The sequence below is a fragment of the Papio anubis genome, chromosome 3, assembly GCF_008728515.1.
Source record: "Papio anubis isolate 15944 chromosome 3, Panubis1.0, whole genome shotgun sequence".
NCBI lineage: Eukaryota > Metazoa > Chordata > Mammalia > Primates > Cercopithecidae > Papio > Papio anubis.
The window spans coordinates 37,809,398-37,834,604 of NC_044978.1; the positions used below are offsets into that span (position 1 = coordinate 37,809,398).

Consider the following 25,207-nt stretch of genomic DNA (forward strand, 5'->3'; position numbering starts at 1 on the left):
ATCTGACTCAATACTATTAGAGTGAAATTGCAATATCTGAGGACTAGGTTCTGATGTTACTGAATATGGCAAAATATTAAAATACCAAAAATTACCACCAAACATCCCTTAGTAAGGCATCTGTGGGAAACCAACACATTTTTTTTTCTTATTAAGTTGGAGAATCAGCTGAATATCCAACAATGCAGTAGGCATTTGGGGTCAGGTTGTTCAAAAAATAATGTATGTCTTCAAATGCAAGAACTACTTTCAGCAAAGAGAGACACCCACACTATGAGAGGCTGGTGGAAAGAGCAGGTATACATCTATAATTCCTGAAGAATAAACTCAAAATTATCCTAACCTTGTAAGTGATTGTCCTCCCTCTCTCCACCTCTCCCTTTCAATCTCTGGTTTTAAGTGGCAGATAATGCCAAGAACATATACAATAAATGAAATGACTACACAAAACTGGAGTACCCTGGAGGGGCTTCACAAACGTTACTAATTATACACTGAAATCTACACAGAGTTCCAAGTAAATTATATTTCCTGCTTTCATAGAAAAGGAATATAATACAGGTAAGCCATCCAACAACTCAAGTAAAATTAAAGACAGATTTTTCCGTTAAGTAAACATGTCTGTGTTTCTAAAATGTTTTGAAAACCCACAAATATAGCATACAAACACTGCTAATTAGAATTCAATAATAAACATCATCCTCTGTAGAAAGAATTTTCAAAAGTGAGGGAAAAGATGATGACAGAATAGAAACCAAACAAATACAAGCATCTGGATTTTAGTGGACCTGATCATACTAATATTAATAATTATAGAATGAACTGGTAAGGAAATTAGCAGCAGTAACTTCCAGCTTTCCCATATAAGTTGCTCCTTTCTAGCTTCTTTCTATGAGAAATGTAAAGAGAACTTTCAGCTTTAAAAATCTGACCATATTTAGTTCTGAAGGCTCCCAAAATATGCATATTATAATTAAAGTACACTTAAAATATAAGAGTATTTACCTTAGCACCAGAGAACCGTTCACATTTATGCATTGTTTATTGAGAGAATAAAATTATTCTCTCCAAAAAGTTGCCACAACTTTTTCTATTATTTGTTCTGAGAATGTAAACCTTAGAGTAAGAAAAAATAAAAAGAACGCTATGGTGCTTGAATTAAATATTTTATATGATTATATCACAATGACATCTTCTTTAGTCTAACATAATCAGAATTCTATATTTGTTGCTTGCACAAAACCATAATTACTCGCTGATTTGATCAAAATTACTAGCTGACTTGAGCAATTCAGTCAGCCAGTCAGCCTTCGGGGTAATTAGTCAAATCAACAGTCTATCAAAGTGACTAATATATCTCTGAATCATGGATTAAACTATCTACAACATCAAGGCAATTCTTAGATTTGTTCCAAAACCTCAGTTCATCTTGTTTAACTCCATAGGTTATTTTTCTCGTAATTTAATTTACTCTGTACACAGTTGAGAGTTTTTCCTCCCCTTCAAGGAAGAAAATGAAAGTGACAATAAAAACCTTTTAAGAACTTTTTTATTTCAAAAAAGTAAAATAAAAAAGTACAGAATTCAATGAAATCAGATACTCTTGTTTCAAAAAATAAGAGGAGGAGGAGAAGAGTTGTTTTTGTTATTGTGTAAGCGGAGGCACAGTCAAGGAGAAAGAGACAAAAATGGATTCTTACCAATCAAACCACTTCACAGTGCCTCAAATTCCATTAAAGGCCACAATTCTGTTGATTTGATGCCAGATGCCTCTAAATGTTCTTACTCAAGAAAAGTATGTTTTTTGAAAGAACAAGGAAAGCAATACATTTAAAGGCTAGAGAAAATTTTCTTCCATTTACTTGGGTCAGTGAAACATCCATCATACAGAGACACAAACACCTTACAGAATAAAAGATCAGAGGAGTTACACTAGTAGAAGATCAAAGAGCCAGTGCCTCTGGGGGAATCAAACAAGTAACTGCCTGAACAGAGCCCCCTATGATTTCTCAAGTAAATCTAGCTTATGTGATTGGGGGGGAGAACCACAAAGCAGAACATGCTGTCCCAAAAAAGTGATTAAAAAATAATTAATTCCAGTTTGACTCTCTCTCTCTATGGAGAAAGAATCTTTTCAAAGTCATTAAGTGGAATAACTATATAATGGAAGTTTTAAAAAAGCAAAAGTGTTTGAATTATCTACACACACTAACTACAAGAAGACATATGAAATTATTATATTCAGTCTAATAGCAAACCAGAAGAAATGAAAACATATTTAGTAAATGGTTGCAAAAGTATAAAAAGAAACTGGATGCTTTTAACAGATGCCCTCAGATTTAATTCCACCTGCGTGGGCTAAAAGGGAGCACTTGTCCATCCCTGTCACATGTGCAAGTAAAAGAACAAGTTGTCATTAAAACTGAAGGGTGTAAAATTTCACAGTAGAAATAGAACATGTACAGAAATTTTCAGCATCCCAAAACCTTTGGCTACCAACATCAAAAACACTACGCTGAACAAAGTGCCTACTAAGTACCTGCCTTAAACCTGCCTATTAATATCTTTCTCTTCTAAACCTTTTATTTTAACTACATCTCCCTATGGTGATGTAGTTTCTGCTTTGTGCTGTGATTATTTCAGAATCAGTCTGGTCTCCTTGAAGGTAGGGATCACATTTTTATGTTATTCATGTATTGATTTAGTAAGCATTTAATCCAAGAGCCCAAGATGTGCAGTGTGGGGATATGAATAAAATCTAGTCCCAGGCGTCAGGGATAAGCAGCTTACTATGGAGAGGTGTTTGCATCAGCAGGTAACAGTAACAGCCACCAGTGAGAAAAGCCACTGCTTATTGGGCACTTACTCTGTGCCAGGCACCACACTAAATTGTCTGTTCAGTTCTTACAACCACCCACTCAGGTAGGGCGTCATCCCCATTTACAGATGAAGAAACTGAAGCCTAGAGAAAAGTGACTGGTCACATGGGTAGTAAGAAGCAAAGTCAGAGCACTGGGAGGACTGGATGGGAGCCAGGAGTCAATGGTCAGCTGTGATCAGAAGAGGGGCTTAGGAATGGCTTTACCAGGAAGGAACTCCTGCATAAATACCTTGTTTGCATAGGAATAGATCCCAGGGTGATACAAGGAAGCAATTCACTTAAGCAAATAACAAGAGTGCTGATAAAAACATGATGTGATTTCCTCCAATTCAGTCTCTAATGAAAGCTCTACATTTGTTTTTTGTTTGTTTGTTTGCTTGGCCATAAGGTCAACAGAACAGTGTCTTGAAACTTTCACCTATCACAAATCCAACTTTTAGAGATATTAAAAGATTGCAAATAGGCAAAACAATGACTTGAAGAAGGTGTAACAACTGGTTTACTAGTCATTGCTACCACCACAATGTATCACTCAGTCTAGAAACTTGGCATTTCAGCCACTACAGATATTCCATTTCCCTGGTTAAGTCAAGTCTAGCTACACAAATCGAGTCTAACTGGTTAGTAATTCTAATACATGTTAGAAATATAAACAAAACTGATTATCCTACCAGGAAAAAGAAAAAAGCACTAAATATTAATCACTTAAAGTATCTCAATTAATTACTTTATTCTAAAGGAAAGGATACCTTAACTGTATTGAGAGATAAACTACCCAAAATGCGGACTAAAAAATGTTTGTTTCTTGCCTTTCACATGGCAGATACTGATCAATAATACAAGGAATAGCCCATAAATTCAGCTGTATATATTCCCTGTTTTAATACAATTTAAATTAGCAAATTAAGATGTAATTATATGTGATTTTCTTGTAATTGTTTACGAAATACAAAACCATGTGATATTATAAATAAAAATTCAAGTCATTCATCACATTGATCTTCATATTAAATCTCCCACTGTGGATCAGATTCTGCAATTTGACTCCTGGTTTTATAAAATTTCTGCAGATCATATTCATCTTCTCCATGTCACATAGTCCCAGATTTTTCCTCAAATAATTATAATACAAAGCACATTCCTGTATGTGCAATTTAAAGATCTGTGGCTTAGCCAGGTTTGGAATTTAACACTAGAACAAATCACACCATGAATCAAATAAATTGTGTAAGAAAGGTGGTTCTATTTTTACAGAGTTATGTACCAAACCTCCTTAACATAAACACACACACACCCGGGAGAAATGGATCTGTTAATGGATTACATCTTTTTGTTTTTGTTTTCATTTTTTGTTTTTGTTTTTTTTAATTATACTTTAAGTTCTAGGGTACATGTGCACAACGTGCAGGTCTGTTACATATGTATACATGCGCTGTGATGCTTTGCTGCACCCATTAACTCATCATTTACATTAGGTATTTCTCCTAATGCTATCCCTCCCCCACCCCTCCACCCCATGACAGGCCCCAGTGTGTGATGTTCGCCACCCTGTGTCCAAGTGTTCTCATTGTTCAATTCCCACCTATGAGTGAGAACATGCAGTGTTTGGTTTTCTGTCCTTGTGACAGTTTGCTCAGAATGATGGTTTCCAGCTTCATCTATGTCCCTGCAAAGGACATGAACTCATCCTTTTTTATGGCTGCATAGTATTCCATGGTATATATGTGCCACATTTTCTTTTTTCTCACAGTGAGTGGCCAGGATATCAAGCTTCATTTATTGTAACTACAGGGTGGAAGTACATTCATGACTTCAGATTTTGAACTGCAGTAAATACTTTTTTTTTAAATTAAGAGCTGATATATGGGATTTAGGCCAAGTTCATAGGTAAGTTATGATTTCAAAATATCTCATTTCATCATTGCTTTATTCTCCAATAGCCAAATGAAGAGAGAAACGTCATGGAAGAGGCAAAAAAAAGGCTTTCAGCCCTCAAGCTCTACAGCTCAACAGGTCAGCAGAGGACTTCATGTGATAACTTTGGCTGAGATGGTTCACTTTTAAACATCATCTCCCACTTCCTAATTCTGATCATCCTTCTCTTGGGGGAAAACTTTAAATTCCTGAGTAAATTTCCTTGTCTTCATAAATATCTTCACTTGGGGTTTCAGGAACTTGATGGGAAACCTGCTTCTCCTACTCCAGTTATTGTGGCCTCCCACACGGCCAACAAAGAAGAAAAGGTAGGTCAGACATCATACTCAAACCTCCCTCTACCCCATCCTCCTCCCCATCAATATTTGGAGAATACATAGGCCTCTGTGGTTTAAGAGACAGAATCAAGTTTCAGAGCAGCGGCTTTGAAATGGGAAGATTTTTTTTTGACTATTAAGAAAATTTTAGTTCTCACTTTGGATCATGAACCCACAGATAACTTCCCTTTAACAGTACTGTAAAACTTAATTACTCTCTTTTGTTTGCAGAGTTTACTCGAACTAGAAGTAGATTTGGATAATTTGGAATTAGAAGATATTGACATAACAGATATCAATCTGGATGAAGATATTTTGGATGATTGACTGTAATGCTTTCCATTTATCTGACTAAACAGATCATTATTATATATAGGTATTGATTGCTACCCTGACCACAGCGCTTTGGACTATGAGAAATTTCTTAGATTTTTATGTGTAAATACTGTGGACCACTGGGAACATAATGCCCATATCATCTTAAGAAGAGTTTATGTGCAGCATTTAAATCACTGTGTTTTCCTTGTTAACTAAAACAGACATGGGCTTTGATTTTTTTCATACTATTAGACCGTATCTCCTAAAACCTTCTGAATTAATGGAAGATACTTCTGTTTCCTTTCTCAACAATGAAAATAGGCTTCTAGTTTTAGAAGGCTGAGCCGAAACTACACCTTGCCTAGGGATCAGCCCCACTCTCTTTTCTTTGCATAACTAAATCTGCATTTTCAAATGCTGTCAATCACATTTTTCTTAGAGCTGAACATCCATGCTGTAATTCTCTAAACTCTTTTTCTTGACCTCATTGCATCATTCCACAGGTCTTGCTCCAATTTTATCTAGCAGCTACCCATTTCTGGAGTCAGGATGTGAAACCTCTGTTCCTCTGACCTCATTAAGCTGGGGTCTATCTAAATTACCATTTACCTTATTTGGTAACACACACAAAAAAACCATACTTTTTAACTCTACGCTCATCTAACATGATTCAAGAAATTCATAACCAGGCACTCAAATATCCTTGTAGCCTAGAAAAGTGAATAGGGTAACAATTTTTGCTTTGTAGGGAGAACTACAAATTGATACCTTTTAATCTGGTCATTTTTTAACGTTTAGCTCAATATTAACAGAGAAATGTAGTCAGTATTTAGTAAAATAAATGTATTTTGAAAATATTTTTAGGAAGCTGCAGAATGGCGACTGAGTGCTTCTTGATAAGTTTGCAGTGTTAGTTCTACATAGGCTCCCTTCTGTGCTTCTGTTTTTGCAAAGACCTTGATTAAATTTATTCCCTCAGCAGCCTGATCCTTGTCCTCTCGAGCCGACTGGCCGTCTGGATGGAGTATGTGATACAGCTGGACCAAGCTGGTTGCGTCATCGATTAAATCTCTCTGAATCTGGTCAAGCAGCAAACCATCACTCTTTTTATTATTTACAAAATACCACACCATTCCACCTTTTCCGTGTTTATCTATATCTTCCATAGGTCTTGTGATGAACCTTGATATACTCAGCGGAATCTGGCTCAAACTGGGCAAAGCAGAGATTGAGGACATCAGCATGCCTGTCCTGGCTATACATAGTCCTAAGATTTTCTTCCTTGAAAATCTTTGGTGTCAAAACTTTACGACCTTCTTTTGGGAAATAAACTTGCATCATCCAGTCCCGTTCTTCCCAAGAGGCTTTGCGTAGTGTGCCACTTGGTTCTCTAATGACAATAAAACGCTCCCGGTGTGGTATGCTATATGATATATCAGTAAACATATATTTGGTTGTTTCTGTTCCTTCCAAAATCGTATCTCCAGCTAACACATCATTTATTGGTACTCACTCTTCTAGAACTGGTGGCATTTTTAATCGTACTTTAGCTGCCTCAACTGCCTGTTTTGTAGCCTCTTCCAATTGTGCCTGAGCTATTAGCTTATAGGTTGGTGGCTTCAGTTCTTGTACAGCTGGTTTAAAAGTCTTCTGCAAGTTCAAGCCTGTCATTTTCATGAGTATACTTTGAACTTCTTCATCCATAAATGTAGGTTTCTTGGTCTCTGGGCTACCAGATTCTGTGGCCTCGGAGCTGACCGGCAGCGTGGCAGCCCCACCTCGAAAGAGCAAGGTAGCGGTTGGAGCAGGCCACCATGCCAGAGCTGGATTCAAGCCCAGAAACAGACCCTTTCCACACCTGCAGAACCCCTCAGGAGGCTCCACAGCGACACAGTGGTTCTGAGGGGCGCCATGATTATCAGTGCCACATTTTCTTAATCCAGTCTATCATTGATGGACATTTGGGTTGGTTCCAAGTCTTTGCTCTTGCGAATAGTGCCACAATAAACATACGGGTGCATGTGTCTTTATAGTAGCATGATTTATAATCCTTTGGGTATATAGCCAGTAATGGGATCGCTGGGTCAAATGGTATTTCTAGTTCTAGATACTTGAGGAATCGCCACACTGTCTTTCACAATGGTTGAACCAGTTTACACTCCCACCAACGGTGTAAAAGCATTCATACAGCCAATAGACACATGAAAAAATGCCCATCATCACTGGCCATCAGAGAAATGCAAATCAAAACCACAATGAGATACCATCTCACACCAGTTAGAATGACAATCATTAAAAAGTCAGGAAACAACAGGTGCTGGAGAGGATGTGGAGAAATAGGAACACTTTTACACTGTTGGTGGGATTGTAAACTAGTTCAACCATTATGGAAAACAGTATGGCGATTCCTCAAGGATCTAGAACTAGATGTACCATATGACCCAGCCATCCCATCACTGGGTATATACCCAAAGGATTATAAATCATGCTGCTATAAAGACACATGCACACGTATGTTTATTGCAGCACTATTCACAATGGCAAAGACTTGGAATCAACCCAAATGTCCATCAGTGACAGACTGGATTAAGAAAAGGTGGCACATATATACCATGGAATACTATGCAGCCATAAAAAAGGATGAGTTTGTGTCCTTTGTAGGGACATAGATGCAGCTGGAAACCATCATTCTCAGCAAACTATCACAAGAACAGAAAACCAAACACCGCATGTTCTCACTCATAGGTGGGAACTGAACAATGAGATCACTTGGACTCAGGAACGGGAACATCACACACCAGGGCCTATCATGGGGAGGGGGGAGGGGAGAGGGATTGCATTGGGAGTTATACCTGATGTAAATGACGAGTTGATGGGTGCTGACGAGTTGATGGGTGCAGCACACCAACATGGCACAAGTATACATATGTAACAAACCTGCACGTTATGCACATGTACCCTAGAACTTAAAGTATAATAATAATAAAAAATAAAAAAATTAAAAAATAAAAAAAATAAAAAAATAAAAGCATTCCTATTACTCCACATCTTCTCCAGCATCTGTTGTTTCCTGACTTTTTAATGATTGCCATTCTAACTAGTGTGAGATGGTATCTCACTGTGGTTTTGATTTCCATTTCTGATGACCAGTGATGATGAGTACTTTTTCATGTGTCTGTTGGCTGCATAAATGTCTTCTTTTGAAAAGTATCTGTTCATATCCTTTGCCCACTTTTTGATGGGGTTGTTTGATTTTTTCTTGTAAATTTGTTTAAGTTCTTTGTAGATTCTGGATATTAGCCCTTTTTCAGATGAGTAGATTGCAAAAATTTTCTTCCATTCTGTAGGTTGCCTGTTCACGCTGATGGTAGTTTCTTTTGCTGTGCAGAAGCTCTTTAGTTTAATTAGATCCCATTTGTCTATTTTGGCTTTTATTGCCATTGCTTTTGGCGTTTTAGCCATGAAGTCCTTGCCCATGCCTATGTCCTAAATGGTATTGCCTAGGTTTTCTTCTAGGGTTTTTATGGTTTTAGGTCTAACATTTCAGTCTTTAATCCATCTTGAATTAATTTTTGTATAAGGCGTAACGAAGGGATCCAGTTTCAGCTTTCTACATATGGCTAGCCAGTTTTCCCAGCACCATTTATTAAATAGGGAATCCTTTCCCATTTCTTGTTTTTGTCAGCTTTGTCAAAGATCAGATGGTTGTAGATGTGTGGTGTTATTTCTGAGGCCTCTGTTCTGTTCCATTGGTCTATATCTCTGTTTTGGTACCAGTCCCATGCTGTTTTGGTTACTGTAGCCTTGTAGTATAGTTTGAAGTCATGTAGCATGATGCCTCCAGCTTTGTTCTTTTTGCTTAGGATAGTCTTGGCAATGCAGGCTCTTTTTTGGTTCCATATGAACTTTAAAGTAGTTTTTTCCTATTCTGTGAAGAAAGTCATTGGTATCTTGATTGGGATGGCATTGAATCTTAGTTATACTTGCACAATTACCTATCTACCTTAACACTATGTTCATCACACAGAGATTATCTGATGACCTTTTGTCCACTTCCCCTACCCTTTTACTAAATTTCAAGCATTAATAGCTCTGTAATGGATGCTCTCAGGTCCCCCTAAATCCCTCCAGGACCAAAAAATTTATTCTCCCAGCTGCTAAGAGTGCTGTTGGCTGTCAGCCCTCTCCAGAAGTTTCCCTCTGCCAAAGAGGGCTGCTTTGCCCATGATTGAGCCCTCCCCCTTAAGGGCAGTTCATATCCATGACTAAAGGAGGATGTTGCCCCCAACCCCAACTCAGGACAATCCTGAGGGGGTCAACCCAGTTTCAGAGTTTCCTGTAGGGTCAGCCTAGGCCTTAGAAAGGACTTGATGGCAGTCCATCATCATCCTCTGCACAGTCCTGCTTCTCTCCCCCACAGGTGCTGATTCAGAGAATGTACCCTAACAAACTCCTGCACGTAAATCTCCACCTCAGAGTCTCTGCATCCCAGGATATCAAGCAACTAGAACCATCAGTATCCATCAACTAAGAAACTACATATCTAAGGTTATTAAAGACACTTAGAGAGAGGGAAAATATTAGTTTTTTAAATTCAGAAATCTTGTAAATGGTACAAGCCTTCAAAAACCAGTAAAGAATATTACTTTGCTAGACAAACTAATGAAAACACACCAAAGCTGCTTCAGTAAGTTCAATCAATATTTTCTAATATTCCACCTTTAATAGTTCTAAATGACCCCAAACCAATCTTAAGAATGAACACAAAAACTAGCTTTTACTCTACGTACTTACATTACCATTTTAAAACTATTTACCCTTCATGTGAGGCTACTAGATAATTTGGCTAATTTAAAAATACACACATAGGTTTTCAGGGGGAGGTGGGGATGGCTAATGGGTACAAAAAATAGAAAGAATGAATAAGACCTACTCTTCGATAGCATAGCAGGGTGATTACAGTCAATAATAACTTAATTATGCATTTTAAAATCAGAGTACAATTGGATTGTTTGTAACATGAAGGATGAATGCTTGAGGGATGGATACCCCATTATCTATTATGTGATTATTTTATATTGCATGCCTGTATCAAAACAGCTCATGTGTCCCATAAATGCATACACCTACTATGTACCCACAAAAATTAAAAATAAAAAACTTAAAAATATAAACAGGCAAACAAATAAATACCAACAACCTGGAGAACAACAAAAATAATCCTGTCACTCACTTGTTCTTTCAAAAACAAACCCTATTTAAAGATTTTTCAAGTCTAAATCTTCTGATTACAAAAGTAGAGAGTAAGGGAGAAAAGAGAAGGAAGGAGAGATTTTCCCTTTTACTTTACCACATACTCATCTCTCTTTCAAAGACTACAGGCTAGTCTTTTTTAAGCCACATTAAAAAAAGAACATGTGTCCCATACTACATTTTTTTTTAAGGAAACTTACCAGAAAGGGATCCCGATCCAGACTCCAAAAGAGGGCTCTTGGATCTCGTGCAAGAATTCAAGGTGAGTCCATAGAGTAAAGTGAAAGTAAGTTTATTTAAAAAGTAAAGGAATAAAGAATGGCTACTCCATAGGCAGAGCAGCCCTGAGGGTGGCTGATTGACCATTTTTATGCTTATTTTTTGATTATATACTAAACAAAAGGTGGATTATTCATGAGTTTCCTGGGAAAGGCATAGGCAATTCCCAGAGCTGAGGGTTCCTCCCCTTTTCAGACCATATAGGGTAACTTTTTTTTTTTTTTTTTTCTTTTTGAGACAGAGTCTCGCTCTGTCACCCAGGCTGGAGTACAGTGGTATGATCTTGGCTCACTGCAATCTCCACCTCCCAAGTTCAAGCAATTCTCCAGCCTCAGCCTCCCAATGTTAAATATAGTGAACCCCAAGTTTCTCTTCAAAGAATCAGTATGTCAGTATGTTCAGCTCTCTTATTCTTTGATTCTCCATTTTAAAGTTTAGCTTCCTGGTTCTCTCACCCACTTCCTTCTAGTTTCAGTAAATACTTTCCCACCAGTCCAAATCAGTAGTTCACATCTGTTCCCCTGGTCACCTACTCTGTCCTAACTCATCCCGATCACCTGCTCTGACCTAAGTCACCTTTAGTTACCTGTTCCTAACCGTCCTTCCTGCCAAACTATTCACCCCACCACTCTGGCTCATGCCCCTGCCCTCTTTAAAATAGCCAATCATAATTAGTTTAGACTGTGCAGTCCAACCCTAGCCAACAGGGGAACGACACAGCAGTATGGAATACCTGCATCAGGAATAAGAACTCCTTCCCCTCCCTTGTCCAGGTGTGCTCTCGCCATTGTTCCATCTGCGAGGGGCACCCTTTCTGCAGAAAGTAAAAGTTGCCCTGCTGAGAAAATTAATTTATGTTCGAGTGCTATTTCTTTATGGCACTGGGGAACAAGCACTTTGCATTTCTAATACCAAGTAGTTGGGATTACGGGTATGCACCACCGCACCTGGCTAATTTTTGCATTTTTAGTAGAGACAGGGTGGTGCCATGTTGGCCAGGCTGGTCTCGAACTCCAGACCTCAGGTGATCTATCTGGCTCAGCCTCCCAAAGTGCTCAGATTACAGGCATGAGCCACTGTGCCTGGCCATATAGGGTAACTTTCTGACATTGCCATGTCATTTGTAAACTGTCATGGTGCTGATAGGAGTGTAGCAGTGAGGACAATCAGAGGTCACTTTCATTGCCATCTTGGTTTTGGTGGGTTTTAGCTGGCTTTTTCACCTCAAACTGTTTTATCAGCAAGGTCTTTATAACCTATAACTTGTGCTGACCTCCTATCTTATACTGTGACTTAGAATGCCTAACTTACTAGAAATGCAGCCCAGCAGGTCTCAGTCTTATTTTACCCAGCCCCTATTCAAAATGGAGTCACTCCGGTTCAAAGGCCTCTGATAAAACTGTTTCCATGGAACTAGCTCACTTATTAAATATTACTCTGATATTTCCAAAGCAGTTATCTATTTTGGTGTAGCACAAAGAACACTAGACCAGGGGTATGAATTCCTGGGTCCCAGTGCTGGTGCTGGCATGAACTTGTGGCATCTAGTGATAAGAGTCCACTAGATTATTAATTAAAGGCATTGAATGGTTAGTTATGGAGACCCAGATTCAAGCACAAGTTCTAGCACTTACTAGCCATGTAACCTTCAGCAGGACATTAAACCACTTTAAGCTTAATGCCTCATCTGTAAAATAGAGGTGATGATAATGGTGCCTACCTCATGGGACTGCAGCGGAGATTAAATGTGACACTGTGGGTAAGTGCTCAGTACAATCTTTTTTTTTTTTTTTTTCTTTTGAGAGGGAGTCTCGCTCTGTGGCCCAGGCTGGAGTGCATTGGTGTGATTTAGGCTCATGGCAACCTCTACCTCCCAGGTTCAAGTGATTCTCCTGCCTAAACCTCCTGAGTAGCTGGGATTACAAGCACCCGCCACCATGCCCGGCTAATTTTTATGTTTTTAGTAGAGACGGGGTTTCACCATGTGGGCCAGGCTGGTCTCGAACTCCTGAACTCAGGTGATCCACCCGCCTCAGCCTCCAAAAGTGCTGAGATTACATGCATGAGCCACTGCGCCCAGCCCAGCACTGAGTCTTTCTCACTGCAAGTACTGATAAAAGTGAGCCATTACTATGAGCTATTTTTCCATCTGTGCCTACCAGAATCCAAGAGCTTTGGAGAGGAGCAGTGCTTCACATATTTTTAAAAATGGTGAATATTAAAACTCTCTAAGGTGTCAATTCACTGCGTTTTATCAAATTTATATTCTGGATTTCCACAGAAGGTTTTGTTGGGGGGAAGAAAAGAGTGTTTAAGAAAGTTCTTCCCTTACCCATTACAACTTTTCAACATGCCTTTCAAGCTGTTATTGTTCTTTGGGGAGGAGTACAACAGGTTATAATTGAGATTATGGGATTCAAGATAAAAAAAAAAAAAAGAAACTTCTAAGAACATTAGACTAGATGATCTTATAGCTTAAGCCTTACCTTTCTGTGAGCCTATGGCCTCTCTGCAGGGTGGCTTTTCTCTTGCAGCAACCATTTACACACTAAAATAGAGAAGTGTGTCTTGACTGTTTCAGACATACCTTCTTTCTAACATATCACCAGCACTGTATCTGCAGGTACTTCTGCCACTGCTCACACATACAGTAACAATTGATGGCCTACAGTCCTTTATGACAACTCTTCAGGGGACAAGATACAGCCAATCAAGGGTACCACTGCACAAAAGCATGTCACACTATTCTCTCCTGGTTTCCAAGTAGCAGTAATCCACTCTAATCAGAACTGCCAACCTAGAGAAAAAACTGCCGTGTAGTTTTCAAACTAAGGAACAAGTAGCAAGGCAGGGGGTGGCGGGTGCTGCTGGAACTGATGAAGTGGGGACCAAAGAGAATGTCTTTGTGATTGGAACTTGAGAACTTCAATCTACCCCTACCTGTTAGGCCAGCCCAACTGAAGAAACAAAATTTAGGCTCTAAAGTAGCAGAAAACATTTTTTGAGATAAAGACTCTGTTATTAAACCTAAATATTCTCATGGTTCTCCTTCTTTAACATGTTGCATGTGTACATCCACATTAATAGTCAAGTCAAATACTGAATCCCCACTTTCCCATTTCCAGATCCAATCATGGTAGGCATATTCTTCAGTCCTGGGTAACTGAGATTTCTCACTCCTCAGGTCTCAGCCTAGATGTCTCCACTACTAGGAAGAATTCCCAGAAGAACTTGTCTTTTTGTTCCTCAAGACTACAAACTCCGTGAAAGCAAGGTCTACATTTTGTTCACTGCTACATCCCCAATGCCTTACACAATGAGTATCACATAATAGTCTGTATCAGTCAGAGTTCTCCAGACAGACAGATAGACAAGAGCGTACGTACTAGGGGAATTAGCTCACACAATTATGGAGGCCAAGAAGTCCCACAGGAACCCATCTGCAAACTGGAGACACTGGATGCCAGTAGTGTGGCTCAGTCCAAGTCCGAAAGCCTCACAACCAGGAAAACCAATGTTAATTCTTAGTCTAAGGCCAAAGGCCTGAGAACCTGAGAGTGCGGTAGTGGGGGCTGCTGGTATAAATACTGGAGTCCAAAGGCTGGAGAGCCTGGAGTTTGATGCCAAAGGGCAGGAAAAGAAGAGTGTCTCAGCTTCAGGAGAGAGAGAGAGGGAGAGAGGAGAGAGAGAGAGAGAGAGAGAGGAAATCACCTTTTCTCTGCCTTTTCTGTCTATCTGGGCCTCCAGGCAGATTGGATGTTCCATATCCACACTCAGGGCGGATCTACCCCACTGGTCTGTCCACCTACCCACATACTGAACTCCTCTGGGAACACCGCACAGACATACCCAGAAGTGACACTTCACTAACTAACTAGATAGCTCTTAATCCAGTCAAGTTGACACTTATAATTAACCATCACATAGGCCCTTAAGAAATATTTGTTGAGTGAATAAAGTTTCTCATCCAAAAGCATAATAAACAGCATAACAGCATTCAGGCATTCACCTTTCCCTGAAGGTGAGACATTTTTCAAAGCAGGATTCTTTTTCAATTTTTTTAATAGGGAAATTTTAATTCAAAATAATTCTTATAATCAACTAGTTACATCCTCTGTTCTTTGTTAAGGGCAGGAGGAGTGATATAGGTAGGTTATTCTGAAAACTAAGAAGGATAAGGAAATATCTTGCCTTGGAAATGCTAGTCAATCTTATTAGCAATGTGGGTGGGTATGAATTTAACTTGTATGTTCTGCCTCGAAACTACTAACCTTTCTATGGCTTAATTATCACAATATCAAAAAAAGATTAAACTGGAAAAAGTCATTGCCTTTACTTTTCATTCCACATTATCAATACATAGAAATATTAATGCATGCTACCCAGACCTTTCTGGGAAACCAACTGGTCTTTGGGGAAATGCAAAAATAGTGAGGGCAGTGAGGATTTCCACACTTCTTGTTTTTAGACAGAGTCCAACTGTGTTGGCCAGGCTGGAGTGCAGTGGCACGATCACAGCTCACTGCAGCTTTGCCCTCCAGGGCTCAAGTGGTCCTCCCACCTCAGCCTCTCCAAGTAGCTTTACAGTTGCACACTACCACACCTGGCTAATTTTGTATTTTTTATAGATATGGCATCTCCCTATGTTACCCAGGCTGGTCTCAAACTCCTGGGCTCAACCTCCCAACTTCCACACCTCTGAACCTGCAGAGCAGGGCTGTATTAAGATGACAGCTCAGAGAACTGGTTCCAGGTGCAAGATTAAGTCAAGCTGAGCCAGCTTCCATTGATTTCCTTTTCTCAATACCATGGTAGTAGAGGGGAAAGGCCACACAGCCAGACATTGCAACTACCACTTAAACCCATAAGCCCTAAGAATCCTATTTCCAAGTACAAAGCACTAAACAGCATCACAGGGTCTAAGGTCTCAGTCTGTGAGGGACAGGCCATATTTCAGGTCCCCATCTTCACATTCCCTCCATTTGATCTTAAACACTGGCACCTGGGAAGCTCTAAGCAGGAAAAGGAGAAATTAAATAATGACAAAGTTGGACTGTTTGGTGAGGTTAATCAGAATCCCTGTATCTTAGACCCAAAGTGTTGAAAACATTGATTTTTTTGATATATGGTTATAAGCTGCACCTCCAAGTTTGGGCAGCTATGTCTCACTGTAAGTGAGGCCAGACCGGGGTGAATGGGTTAAGGTAAGTGAAAAACAATGTGACATAGTGAAAACAATCAGAGCTTGAAAACTAGAAACATAATACTTACTCTGCTCCCAACCAGCTATACAAACTTGGACAGTTACTTCACTACTCCGTGTCTCACTTTATCTTCAAAATATGGAGCTTTAGTAAATGATTTTGTCCCATCTCCTCCAGTTTCTAAATCTTAGAATTCTACAAATCCCACCACATCACTATTGAAAATTAACTAAATGAGTACTCATGGAGTACCAAGTGTTTATTACCTAAGCACTTTGGTTCAGTGCAATTTGAGCCATGACACTTGCCCTAGATCATCTATCACATTAGTAAAGACGCATCAAAATTTTCACAATGGGTGCCTTGAAACACCCTAGAGTTTTCCACTACCGAAGAAGTAATAAATAGATACAATCTGTTGAAAGGCAATTTTGCAAACATACCAGAAGTCTTTTTGAAGCCACAATTTTTGATCCGTTTAGTTGTAGAAATGTTTGTAGTTATAAAAAATTGGAAGGAAACAATATGTCCACTACAGACTGAATAACAAATTAAATTGTTTGTATTCATTATAATGGTGACTTAGAATATTTAACAACAGGCAAATGCTCACACTATAATATTATGCAAAAAATGCAAGATGCAAAATTATATACATGGCATGACCATAATTATGTATAGTGTGTATATGTATAATGCCCTATATTATGAAAGATATATGTATGATATTTACAAATAAGTTTAGGAACACAGATAATCTGTGAATAGTAGTTAACTCCAGGTGTATTGTATTTTATTCTTTGGTGTCTCCATATTCCAAATTCTCTATTATAGCATGCAATAATTATAATTAAAGAATTTTTTCATATATATACAGGACTGCAGGATACAAAACAATGAAGGCTTTAGCTTTTTTATGCCTATTAAATGCATTAGGAGTTCAGGGAGCCATCACTATGGGCTGAGGGGGAGCTAAGCATAGAGTTTTGGAGGGGGTTCACTTGACAGGATGTTTATCACACAAGGAGAATTTAGGTTTATAGTACAGTGCTTAAGAGCACAGACTCTAGAGCTGGATTTCCTAGGTTCAAATCTTAGCCCTGCCACACCTGCTGGATGAGGTTAGGCAAGTCACTCCAACTCTGTGCCTCAGTTTTCTCATCTATAAATTGGGGTAACTTGGCTGGGCGCGGTGGCTCAAGCCTGTAATCCCAGCACTTTGGGAGGCTGAGATGGGCGGATCACGAGGTCAGGAGATCGAGACCATCCTGGCTAACGTGGTGAAACCCCGTCTCTACTAAAAAATACAAAAAACTAGCCAGGCGAGGTGGTGGGCGCCTGTAGTCCCAGCTACTCGGGAGGCTGAGGCAGGAGAATGGTGTAAACCCGGGAGGCAGAGCTTGCAGTGAGCAGAGATCCAGCCACTACACTCCAGCCTGGGCGACACAGCGAGACTCCATCTCAAAAAAAAAAAAAAAAAAATGGGGTACCAGTTCTTTCCTCATGGAGTTATTGTAAGAGCTAAACAAATTCATATAGGAAAGAGTTTCAGGACAGTGCCTATCTGACACATAGTAGCAATACATAAGTGCTAGCATAATTATTAGAAGGGCATTTTAGGCAACATAATAACAATAGTAGTTCACCCTTTTGCTAAATTCTTAGTATGTGTCAGATACATTACACAACTCACACCTCAGAAGTATATGAAGGATGGACTAGCATTATGCCCAATTTATAGATGAGAAATCTAAGGCACAGAGAGGTTGGCTTCCTAAGATAAGTGGCTGAACTAGCATTTGATCGCAAGCAAATCTGCTCCAGTGCCCATGCTCTTAACCATGGTGCCATGCTGTAGGGAGCGGAAAACAATACTGCCCCTGAGCAGACAACTGCCTTTTGAGGAGCAGGAACTGCCACTGACAGAGTGCATGGAACCGAGTAATGACAGCCAGGCAAGGGAGTCAGGGCCTAGTTCATGAGGCAAATGGGAGCTCATAAAGAATTCTGAGCAAAGTCACTACAGAACAAAAGAGGGATGTAAGGAAATCAGTCTGGCAGATAAACATGGGATAAGTTGGCATGAGGCAAAAGAGGCCGTTGAGAGAGAGAGAAAATACTGCAGGCAAAGCAGGTAGTACAGTGATGAGGGACTAAGCCAGGTGATAGCAAAGAGTTGGACAAATCAAAACCACTTTGAAAGGAAAATTAAGAGAGCTTACAAATACTTAAAACTGGGAATAAAAAAAGAGGGGGGATGTGGAGGGGACAAGTCACATCTCACCAAGGACTCGACAAAAACATGTTTCCTTGTATTTTGATTTCCTTAAATGTTGTTTTGTGCAATTACTTATTTTTAAAGCATTGTTTAAAAACCTAACCAAGAGCAGCACAAAACAAAGCACCACACACACAATACTGTGTTGTAGAAAAAACTGGGTTCTTGTCACACAACCAGGAAAAGTTAGCCACACATATACTTTGAAGGGTGAAGGGGAACAGAATTTATTGGGCAAAAAAGAAAAAAAAGAAAACCTCTCAACAAAGTGAGATAGGTTCCTTTTCACAGGAAAGGAGAGGCCAGGCTCCCCCGCCAACTGCAAATGGTGTGAACTTCCCAAGGCTCCACCCCATCCTTCCAGTGCACACGCCAGTCAGAGATTCTCCGGGGATACCTTTTTACTTGGCTGTCTCAACTGTACTCTGTATAAGCAATGCTTGGTGACTGAAAAGGCATACGCTAATAAGTGACAAAAGTAATTAGCAAGGAATCATGGAGCATAAACATCTATTGTGTAAAGGAGCAACTTTTTACAAAATCAAGATAAAAGAACCCACTGATGGCTACTACCAACAGAGCCCAGGTCTGATAACATCTCCCAGCATAAAGGCAAGCTGATTTACCCCTTGTTTTAGAGAGGCAGCCGGAGCTTGCCAACAAAAATATGTGATTGATCTAATTAGCTCACTGAACTGAGGAAAACAGTGTGCCAAAATCATGTGTACTCACAGATTACTCCTTCCAGGACAAAGCAGTATTGCATAAAAGCCTATCCTTCAACCTAAACGTTCACACTCATTAAAAGGGATGAAACCCAGCAGTACTCAGCATGCAGGAGCTTAATGAATATTATTGGATGGTGATGACACAGACATGAGTCTCAAAAGAATGAGCTCTTTTGATGGAAAAGAAAGAAACATAAAGGACTGTAAAAATGTATATGCAGTGGCTAAACTCCAATTACCAGCTTAGGCCAGGCAATTTTACTACGTTATGCCTGCATTAACATTCCCACTCTCAACTTAATGCTTTATTAACCTAACTGATAATGTCCCTCTTCACTCAGGGTTATTAGCAAATATAAGTCTGTTGAGATTGGCAAACCAACTCATTCATTCAACAAATATTCCTGGGTACTTACCATCACAGGTAACAAATAATGATCTCTAACTAGTCTTTTTGTTACTAATGCGAGAGAGGATCTAAAAACCAGTGTAGCATATCTTAAAAAAATCCTCAGTGGGAAGAGATGAACACCCTAGAGAAAAGTAACAACACTAGCTTCATCAAGTAGTCTGCTGATGACTCACTGGTTAGCTTTAGTGGGTACGTACATACTTAAAAAGCACAAGAATATTATTCTACTGTGTCTTACTCATGGACTGGAGCCAAAGTCAAGATAAGGAAAATTTTTATGTAGTTGTTTATCCAAATTGTCTTGTCTGTTCTACCTTCAACATCACTACCTGGGGGGAACATTGGGCCGGGAAGCCATAGACGTTCATGCTTCTGGAGCCCTGAGAAGTCTGGGAATAACCTAAGCAGCAAAGCGGCCTGCCTGACTCAGGAGAGCAAAACACACCCAGAAAATACAATGGGAGCAGAGCAAAGATTTGGCCACACAAGCTGACTGTTAATATTTTTTATTTTCTAAACTTATTTTTACCGCTAGGATCTTATATAAAAAAACTATCCATTCATGTCTGACATGTCTGAAGTCAGGATAGTTTATTACACCCAATTTTACTGCTGTAGAGTATTCTGAACACCTTTGGGCCTAAAACCGAATCACTTTATATTGAATAAGCACCATTTAATGAGAAATTTTTCACAGGAAGATAAAATGTCGATTTTACCGTTCTATGAGATGTATACTTACTTATATTTAAGTATTTGAAAAGCTAAAACTAGGTAGAACTAAGGTATAAAATGAAAGGATGAAACTTAAAAAAAAATTTTAAGGTATTTCTGGATACTCTGCTTTTGAAAGCACTGTTTTCTCTAACAAGAGATCCTCTTCCTAAGTTGGCTGCAGGCTAGTCTTGGTCAGCTACTCTATTTTATTAGCAATACAGCTCTGTGGGATGGAACTACAGAAATCCTATTGCAATTGGGATGATGGCTTGTAGCTTAAGAGAAAATACCATTTAAGGTACATAATGAGTTTTTTAAAATGACACATATGTTCCTACTTTAAATATTTAATCATGAAACTTAAAAAAGCAAATTTATTTGCCAACATTTTCACATAGGCCAAGGCTATTTCTTTAAGTACAGGTCTACTGACTGAAGTTCAAAGTTGTCTTTCTTACATAAACCTAACTTCCCATTTAGGTTACTTGAAGTTGAGAAAAACGTCAGTATGAATCAACTCAGCGTAGAATCTTTCCATATTTTAAACATCTTTCCCAATCATTTAGAGTTCTCTCTTCTACATCCAATTTGACACCAATATCTTATGGCAATTTGCCTTTAGTCTTTCCAAAGAATTCAACTTCATCAAAATAAACAATTTCCTTTTCACACACATATTTCATCAGTATACATGTTATTTAATGAAACTATATAATTACCGTAAAAATGCACACAACTCAACACTGGGAGGAAAAGTTTGGAACCTTGAGCACATATCAGAAATAGCCTACCAGAAAGGGCACTCAGCAGGGAGTAGGCATGAGTCAATATACTTTCCAGAGAGAATGGAAAGCACTGGTAAACCGGGGAATCACATAGATTGGTTAAGAGAACGTCCAGTGTATTTTTTTTTTTTTTTTTTTTTTGAGACAGAATCTCCCTCTGTTGCCCAGGCTGGAGTGCAATGGTGCGATCTCAGCTCACTGCAACCTCCACCTCCCAGGTTCAACCTTTTCTCCCACCCCAGCCTTCCTAGTAGCTGGGATTACAGGCACCCACCATCATGCCCGGCTAATTTTTTATTTTCACCATGTTGGCCAGGCCAGTCTTGAACTCCTGACCTCAGATAATCCACCCACCTTGGCCTCCCAAAGTGCTGGGATTACAGGCGTGAGCCACTGCACCCGGCCACATCTACCGTACTATAAAAAGAAGTCAGTTGTATTCTCAAAAGCTAGCCTCTAACTTAAAACAGTAACTTTAATCAAGGTTATTCTTGCTTAAAGAAAGTATCAGTTAAGTCTCTCAGAGAGGGAATATCTGTGGCTTTCTGCCATATCCTTTGTGGGAGAAGTGCTACAGAGCCATTGTTTTTGAAAAAGGAAGCATATACTGCTATCTATATAGCCTAAGGTCATCCCCAGAGTTTAATTTGCAATATTTACACTGGACAATAATCCCTAATAGGCTGGTAGAAAAAATATTGGCCTTGAGCAGCGCACTTACAAGAAAATTGACAAAGAGATTTGCAAATTTATATTCTCCCTTCCAACCTCACCTAAAGACACTGCTCCATACCTATGTAAAACCATTACAAATTGGCAGCCAGAATACTGAATCCAGCCCACAGGTTTATGTTTTATTTCATTTGGAGACCTTTGAATATAACATTCATGCTCTAGTTCGTCATAGAACCCGTCATATTCTATGGTCTCACATCCGCCTGACCCCAGTGTGCATGCCACTGAGCCAGCCAGATACACAGTTCCGCCATAACTTGACTCTGCATAGAAAGTTTGGTTAGCTTCCGGCAACACCAGAAGTGTTCTTAGAGAGGAGGTATGCACTTTGGTAGAAGTACCCAACCACATCTCTAAAGAAAGACTAGAGAGCTCACTTACCATGGAGAAACAGTAATGGCTCAAGGTAACTATTCAAAAACTTTAGCATTCCTAAGAACCATGTGGGAATCTTTCTGAAATGCAATTCTTAGGGCCCTATCCCTTCAGATTCTGATTCGGAAGGTCTGGGAATGGAAATCCAGGAATCTGCATTTTAAAAAGCACTTCAGGTGACAGGACAAATGCAAGAGGTGAAATAATAAAAATGTTAACAGCTATGAGCAGTTACCAGGCCCTATACCAAGCCCTTTACATGTAACAACTTAATCCTGGAACAACGCTATGAGATAGCTACTATTATTATTATCTTCATTTTACAACTGAAGAAGCTGATGAAAGAAGAGATTAAGAAACATGCCTGTGCTTATACAACTAGTAAGGGGAAGAGCCAGGATGAAAAACCAGGCCATGAGGTCAAAGAGTTCACCCTCAATCATCTCCTTATACTCCACTACTACTACCGTCGAAGGGAATGTGCTCAACATGAAATACAAACCCCTCAAAGTTTGCTGCTTCAGACTCAGTCAAAGCCATTTATCCTTCACCCATGAATCCCCACTGTCACATTCACCACCATCCTTCCTGGTCAGGATGAAGAGTTCTTTTACATGTTACAATTACAGAAATTGTGGAAGAATTGGCAAAAGAGGCTCTGACCGGATGAATGCCAAGACTCAGATGCCCCCATTCTGAAGCAGGATTGCAACATTTCAGAAAAGCTCTGACAGCCTGAAAGAAAAGAGAGCTATGCCATTCTCCAACTAAAGATATGAGAAAGGAAAAAGCAATAGTCTAGTTGTTAACAAAGCAAAGGATATTCCAACCCAATTCCTAACACAGTTACCTCAAGCTGCAAAATTATGACCAATGTTAGAGGGTCTCTAAGGGATGAGTCAAACGTTCATACCAGCTAGGAAAAGAGTTCTTAGACTTGACACCAAAAGCACAATCCGTAAAAGGAAAAACTGATGAAAATCATCAAAATTTAAAACTTTTGCTCTATGAAAGCGCACGTGAAGAAGATGAAAAGGTAAACTACAGACTGGCAGAAAATATCTGCAAACCATATACTTGAAAAAGGACTAGTGTCTAAAATATTAAACTCTCAAAACTCAACAGTAAAAAATTAGAAAAGGGGCAAAAGACATGAACAGACATTATTCTGAGGAAATACAGAAGGCAAATAAGTACATGAAAAATGTTCAACATTACTAGCTATTAGGGAAATGCAAATTAAAACCACAAAGATATATTACTGCATATCTATCAGAATGGCTTAAATTAAAAATAGTGAAAATAGTAAACATCAGAAAAGATGCAGAGATACTAGATCACTTGCTAGTAAGAATATAAAATGGTGTAGTCACTCTAGAAAACATCTGGCAGTTTCTTAACCAAACATGGGCCGGGGACAATGGCTCACACCTGTGATCCCAGCACTTTGGGAGGCTGAGGAGGGAAGATCACATAAGCCCAGGAGTTCAAGGCCAGCCTGGGCAAAATGGTGAAACTCTGTCTCTACCAAAAAAATAAAAATAAAAATAATTAGCTGGGTATAGTGGTGACCACCTGTAGTCCCAGCTATTCAGGAGGCTGAAGTGGGAGGATCACTTCAGACTGGGAAGTCAAAGCTGCAGTGAGCCGTGTTCATGCCACTGTACTCCAGCCTGGGCGACAGAGTAAGACACTGTCAAAAAAACAACAAAATAATAAAAAAGCAAACATGTAACTACTGTTCAACCCAGCAACTGACCTGCTGGGCATTAACCCCAGAGAAATGAAAACTTACGTTAACACAAAAACCCATACACAAATGTTCATGGTAGTTTTATTTCTAAGAGCCAAAAACCAGAATCAGCTCAGATGTCCTTTAATAGGTAACTGGTTAAACAAACTGTGGTACATCCATACCATCAAATATCACTCAGCAATAAAAAGTAATGAACTATTGATACCAACAACAGCTTGAATGACTCTCCAGGAAATTATGCTAAGTGAAAAAAGCCAATCTCAAATAGTTTCATGCTGTATGATTCCACCTATATAACATTTTTTAACGATAAAATTTTAGAAATAGAGGATAGATTTGTGGTTGCTAGGGATGATGTATGGGAAGATGGGGGGAGTGAGGGCAGGAGGGAAGTGGTGTGATTGTAAGAGAGCAACAGAAGGGATCCACATGGTGCTGGAACTATTCAGTATGTTGACTTTGGTGGTAGATACACAAACCTACACATATGGCAAACTTTATAGAATGTAATGCGGACACACACAAAGAGTACAAGTAAAACTAAGGAAGATGTGTGAACTGTATCAATGTCAATAGCCTGGTTATGATACTATACTATAGTTTTGTAAAATGTTACCATTGGGGGAAACTGGGCAAAGTGTAGGAAGGATATCTCTGTATAATTATTACAACAGCACGTGAATCTACAATTATCTCAATAAAAATTTTTATTGGGGGAAAAAAATTCACGTTCTTAAGTGTGAACTCAGACAGTGCATTCTTTCACTGGGAATATACAATGGCCCACTCTTTCCAGAAAGCATTTCGCAATGCTACCAAAAGTGAGAAACTCACATAACCTTTTATCCAACAATTCCATTTTTAGGGTATTAATTGTTATGAATAAATTATAATATGTTGAAAATTAAGGGACAAAAGCATTTATTTCAGTAATGGCTTTTATACTTAAAGACTAGAAACAACTAAATGTGGTACATACACCCTACGAAGTTCTACCTAGTCATCAAAATAATCTTTTGGAATTAAACAGTGAACCTGGAATGATGGTCAAGATATATTCAGTTGTTCCACAAATACTTATTCAATTCCTTCTACAGACCAGGCACTGTTCTTGCACTAGGAACTTTAACAAATGCCAAATAAGGTATGATCTCAATGTTTCATTGAACTGTACAGTCTGAATGACTGTTAGTAAGTAAAAAGGTGAGAAAGGATTAAACACATATTTCTGTGT

At 39.1% G+C, this 25,207-nt stretch overlaps 1 protein-coding gene, 1 long non-coding RNA gene and 1 pseudogene across 11 annotated transcripts in view; 1 reads left to right on the forward strand and 2 right to left on the reverse strand.

The window, feature by feature from the left end:
- The window catches only part of FAM160A1 (family with sequence similarity 160 member A1), a 264,734-nt gene that overhangs the window by 106,748 nt on the left and 132,779 nt on the right, over window positions 1-25,207 (reverse strand). For 2 of the 10 annotated variants that reach the window (XM_009199130.4, XM_003918850.5), the window contains exon 1: window positions 13,470-15,500. The exons of the other annotated variants lie outside the window; for them this stretch is intronic. The gene's annotated coding sequence lies outside the window, so the exon portion shown is untranslated. Of the gene's footprint in view, window positions 1-13,469; window positions 15,501-25,207 lie in introns of those variants that run through there. 10 annotated transcript variants of the gene reach the window in all.
- Window positions 4,821-5,733, forward strand: LOC101019422. The gene is made up of 3 exons (XR_004182651.1): window positions 4,821-4,894; window positions 5,053-5,124; window positions 5,365-5,733. It is a non-coding gene; the product is annotated as an uncharacterized LOC101019422 (long non-coding RNA).
- On the reverse strand, window positions 6,280-7,466 carry LOC101019057 (annotated as a pseudogene).